This window comes from Molothrus ater, chromosome 17, assembly GCF_012460135.2.
Source record: "Molothrus ater isolate BHLD 08-10-18 breed brown headed cowbird chromosome 17, BPBGC_Mater_1.1, whole genome shotgun sequence".
NCBI lineage: Eukaryota > Metazoa > Chordata > Aves > Passeriformes > Icteridae > Molothrus > Molothrus ater.
The window spans coordinates 9,503,604-9,509,603 of NC_050494.2; positions in this window are offsets into that span (position 1 = coordinate 9,503,604).

Below are 6,000 nucleotides of genomic sequence, written 5' to 3' on the forward strand. Positions count from 1 at the left end.
AAACAAGTGGTGCATGGTATGTGCTGCCATCAGCTTCCCCAGCACACCTGCAGTGAGGAGCCCACATGGGCTTTCCTGAGATGCCTGTGGCTGCTGCAGCATCCCTCAGTTGTGGCTCATGGAGCAGCAAAGGTGGTGTTTGAATTATTCCCAGGACCCCAGCTGTGCCATTAGTCAGCCTGGTGAGGTTTGTCCAGAGGCACAGAGCATCTCTAGCCTGGTGACTGCAGCAAGCATTCAGCCTGTTTGAAAGATTGGTTACAGGAGCTGTGACAGCACAGAGAAAAGGAGGTTTATAGGCAGTACCACTCTGACACCTCTGCCCACAGGAAATGTTGTACAAACACAGGCCCAGGGTCCTGGACAGTTAAAATGGATTTTCTTTGTGATCTAATGTCATCCTTTCCAATGCAGTTACTTTTGCAGCTTTCTCAGACTTCATTCTCCAAGGCACTTTTCATTCTCAGTAGAATAAGAACATGTAATAAGCCATTAGTTTCTCAAATAGATCACACTCTGGAAAAAACACTGGGGTTTTTCTGCTTTATGTGTACCAGTGTGTATATTACATTTATGTACACATACATTTGCTTCCAAGAGGAGACGTGCATGGACAAATAGTGATGGCTTTTTCTTCACACAAATGGGAAGGTGGTAACTATCACCGTGTGTCTGAGCTGAAGGGAATTGGCACAGCCCCAGATGCTGCTGATTTCCACTAGCTGGCAATCTCATTGTGCTTTTTATAAGAATGCATTAAAGGTATTAATGATGCTAACAAAGAGGAAAGTGGGATGATTAACAATGAAATGAAATAGCAGAGGAGGGAGGAGGTCTGGAAGGCTCAGTGTGCATCAGAGATGCAAACCAGGGAAAGCAACCCCTTTTTCACAGCTTTTGTCAGACAGTTGGTCTGGTGTGATGCCTGCCCAGTTGCCCACATCCCACATTAGGTGGTTCCAGCCCAACAAAGGGATTCTGCAAGGGTGGGTTCTCCTTTCTGCAAGAACTTGCCAATAAATAAAAAAGCAAAGGGTTTGGGGAGCTCTACAATTCTTTTACAGTGTAGAAGTGCTGGGAAGATAAGGGTTGTATTCAGTGTTACCTTTTCTCTAAGCAGCACTGGTTTACAGCACAGGCTCTCTGTCACAGAGAGCTGCTCCCTTCCCCATTACAATCCTGCCCACACTTTGTTTTTTAATTGAACTCTGACTATAAAACCCAAAATACCTTATTTCAGTGATTGGATCTTCACCCCAGGCTGCACAGTTAGCACAGCTAGTGGACAGTAAAGGATCAGAATTAGCAAAGCTGGAGGAAATGTAATAGCAAATTCATGCCAAGAAGCCAACTGCAGAGATCCTGATCATCTCCATGGTGCTAATTTGGTGCTGCTGCTGTAGTTCACAGCATTGCCATTTCAGAGGCCATCAGCAGAGCTCAGTTAGATGAGCCTAAGAGAGCTGGGTAGGGCACTGGCTCTTTCCATAGCTCCAACTGCATATTTAGGATGCCTTTGAATTAGTTTGAATGTATGGGTATGTGTGCATCACTCTGAGGTGATGTGATGTAGTTGGTTAATTGTTCCCAGAGTTCTGTGGAGTGGAGAAGTGGAAATAAAGTGGTTTTTGGTAAATTGTATGAGTGTGCTGACCCCTCAGAGTGCTTTGCATCCTTCTCTGGCAAACAGATTCCTTAACATGAGTGTGCTCTGCTGCTCTCAGGGCAGGCTGGGCTTCTGTTCCCTGTGGGCTGAGTGTTTCAGGAGCCAAGAATATTTTACCCTTTGTTTTCTTTTCCTGAGCTCATGCCATTCTCAGTTCTGACTTCCAGATGTGGCTCCCACAAGGTGGGAATCTCTCAGACTGGGGTCTCTGCAGGGACATAGTTCAAGCTGAGAGTCAGCCTGGCTTGTGAGAATTACAACCAAGCAGGGAATTAAGGACTAGAGCTAAAAACTCAGCTCCAGTCTTAGTCATGTTGTAGTATTCTCTCAAGTCCCTGCTCTAGGTTGCTGAATCCTGGGAATTGAGATGGTTCTTGGGTGCCATTTGCTTGGAGTTTGTTTTCACATGTGTCAGATTATTGCTTTGCAAAGCACTTAGCAAAGCTAAAGGGTACAAAATGAGGCTTTTCTGTTCCTCACCTGCCATTCCCATTTCTCTGCAGATCTGCAGAATGCAGGGAAGGATATGGAGAATGTACCTCCCAGTTGGCACCATCTGGCATAGCTCATGCTTGGCCTTCCAAGTATAGGATGTGATCACAGCCATGCAACTGTTCCATCCCCACTTTGATAGGGCCTGTGGGTGCTACTGGCACAGTTTGTTCTGAAAGTAGTTCCTGATTTTGTAAAAAAAAAAAGGCAAAAAATAATTCCAAACAAACAAAAAAAAACCCCAAAAAACCAAACCCTGAACAAATCCAAAAAATCAAACACTATTAGAGCAGAAAAAAAGATGGAAAAATATAAACAAAGTCCCAGCAGGTCTGTTTAAAAAAAAAAGAAAAAAAGGGGTATTTTTTTTATTTTTTATTTGGAGTATGAGGGGTCACAGAATATGATGTTTAGGACTGAAATGCAGCCAGAGGGCCCTAGGAAGCTCTGTCCTCCCTCGCTGCCTTTTGTTCTGCTCCAGACAAGCTGCCTGCACTGCTGCATCCCTGGAATCATTTCCTTCTGACACAGAAGGCTTCCATTAATGCCTTCCTGCTTGCATCTTTGTTTCTGGGCAATTTCCAGAGCATTAAGCCACAGCACATCCACTTATTCTGGGACTCCACATCTCAGTCATTAGCTTCTTTTGCAAAGCCCTGTCCACTGCATGCAGCAAACCTAATTGTGCTGTGCTGTTCCCTCCCCTTTGGCTGCTGCAGCAGTTCCAGCCTCAAAGAGCTCCACCTGATTAACCACAACTGTTCCTTGCTGAAATCACCTTAGTCCCTATTACTCAAGCTGTGCTTTTGCATTTGATCTTTTAAATGCTTTGTAATGCTTACCCCACCTTTACGTGAAGTTAATTGGGATGTAACTTCCTACAGCACTTGCAGATCTTTTCCTGTAACGGTGCCAAAAGCTTTTCTGTCTCTGGGGCCTATACCTGAGTGTGGCTGTGGAATGACAGGTTTCCAGTGGCAAGGCTTTGCACCAGGATTTGACAGTGTAAATGTCTGACTCTGTCACTTGCACTGGGAAAAGGGGGAGCCTTGGCTGGGAAGGGTTTGTGCTGCCAGCAGGGTTTAGAGCAGAAAACTGCCAGGCAGCCCAGGAAAACAGCTCCCATGTCCTGCTGCTGTCACTGGCCGGGTTGCAGTGCTGCTTTGCTCCATCCCAGTTCCACCTCCCTTCTCCCTGCTTTGATTTATTTGCAGACCCTTGGGCGTCAGCTCCTCGTGCCTTTTGCTCCCTGCCCCTGGGTCTGGCATCCCTGTGCCTTGGCATGAGCACTGCACAACCTCTCCTGCTGCAGGACCCCGTGGGATGTCTTTTATGAGGGTGCCACCCTCCAAGTAACCCCTCGAAAATGGAAATTGCCCATTTCCAAGCATGGGATAAAAGTCCTCTCCCTGTGAGCTGACATACAAGCTCCTGACAAATTCTCTCATGTGCACATACCACCTCCTCCTTGCCTTTGCTTCTGTCTTTTTTTTTTTTTTTTCTCATGTGAATGCAAGAGATTTGACACATCATATTAGGTGATTTCTGTGGGGCTCATTTAAATACCACTCCTGCTTTGGAGATGCTGTTGGGGATAAGGTGGGCTCGGAGGCAGCTCCTTGTGTTGTGCAATAGCTCAAATCAGGCTCAGCAGCTGCAAGCGAGCCTTTGATCACTGCTTTGCACAAAACATGAACCTCTCTGAATCAGCTGGCATTTCCATATGGGAGGGCATACAAGACTCTATGGAATGAGGTGGGGGAAGGCTGGGTGCTGCCACTGTGCAGTGAAGTGCTGAGGAGCAGCACATCCATTCTCCCTGGAGGCTGTGTCAACTTGTGAGGGGCAAGGCTGGGGAAGAGGAGGCTTGTGCTGCCCCTGGGGAAGGAGAAGGAGGATGGGAGGCCTGTGGAAACGAGGGAATGGAGGAGGAACTAGTTTTTAGGTGAAGACTGTAACCTTCTCCCATCCTTATGGGTAGAAAGGGTTTTTTTTAATGGGGTCTGGTTTATTTGCAGACCAGCAGGAAAGGCTTTGCTCCTTGCACACTCCCTGCCTCGTCACTTCAGACACCAGGTCTTGGCCAGCATCCCGTGTCAGTGGCAGCCCTGGCATCCAGAACTGCAGCGTGTGAGAGGAAGGACCGGGAGAGGAGAGGATCGGCCGTGTCTGGAAGGTCCAGCGAGGGGCCGGGGGAGGCAGGGAAGGAGCCGAGCGTGCATCATCTGACAGAGCAGCTCAATGCCCGCTTCGCATCCTCCGCACCGGCCGCCGCTCCCCGCAGCCTGTGCTGGGATGGAGAGCGAGTGCCACCGTGTGCCCAGCAGCAGCCATGGCTCCCAGCCCCAGCTCGGGGCCTCTGTCCCTCCCTGTCCCCTCCTGCCCCGGCAGCGGGGACAGCAGCCCCGGGGACAGCAGGGGTGGGAGCCGGGCTGGGCTTCCAGGCACAGAGCGGGTCAGAGGCAGACGGGGACGATGGGCTATGATGTTGACGGTGGAGGAATGCAGGAGAAGATCCCTTTAATGCAGCAGCACATCCCTTTTGGCTGTTTCCGTAAATGCCAGGGCAGGGGGCCGGCTCCGGCCCCGCAGGGAGCGGGGCTGGGCTGGCGGGAGGAGGCAGAGCCGCCGCCTCCATGCAGGATGGAATTTAATTCAAGCCACAGTCTTGAAACCGAACTCGCAGCTCAGGGTGTGTGCAGGTGCAGGACACTGAATCATTCATCGGCGGCTCGGTGACACAAACGCCACCCGGGAGCGCGGGCGGGAGCGCTCCGGGCGCGGTGTCGCCGCTGTCCCCGAGGAGCAGCGACAGTGGTGCCATCCTGCGGCCACCTGGCCCTTTGCAGGAGGCACGGGGGCTTTGTCCCGCCTTTGTCCTCTCTGTCTCTGCTGCCCCTTTGTGCTACAGGTGATAAAAGTTTAAAGAGGCGCTGCCCGCTCGGGCTGGGCGGCAGAGAGGGACGTGAGAGAGGGATGGGAAAGCGATCCCTGCGCTCTCCCCCGCCCAGAGAAGCTCCAGGAACAACACAGGAGAGCTGTAAAATACAGGCAAGCTCTGCAGGGAGGGAGGGTGCCGTGCTGAGGATCCCTCACTTTCTGGTGGCAAAACTTGGGCAGCCCAGGCTGTGAAAGCCGTGCTGCAGGTGAGGTGAATTGTCCTGACCGCCTAAAGAAATCACCTCTCCCTTCCCTTGAGGGTAGGGCATGGTTCAGGGTCCTTGGGTGAGTGCTTTGAATCCCTTGTAAGTCCTCTGGACAGAGAGACAGCTGCATAATATATATATTATGTATATTAATATATATATATACATATAAAAAATAAATATCTATTTTCAGATGCACCTGTATAATAGATATATTATCTAATCCTATTATATATTATCTAATCCTACACACATCAGATGATCGATGTTTTCCTGTGTTTCTGCAAATGCACCAAGGAAGGTGTGCAGTCAATTGAAAAGGAGCTATTAGGAGGTGACAGAATAACGTCCATCCCTCTGGGATGTCACCTGAGGGTATTATACCTTGGTAATGCTCTCAATTGGTTTTGAGCTGGCTTGGGACAAACCATGTGAGGAAGTAATCCCAAATAGGATTATTTCCATGGGACTGATGAAGATACATCCTATTCCTATAATTTTAGGAACAAATTATGCTTGAATTTGACCACAATGTTGTGATGCCTCAACATTGTTTTTGTATGACTACAACAAGGCACTGCACTCTTTTATTGTCACTTGAGCAATGGCAGCACCTTTCTGGTCTCTGTGGAGACACAGATGAACCCTCTGGGTTTAGGAATAGACAGATGTTTAGGGGCTCTGCCATATTTTCAG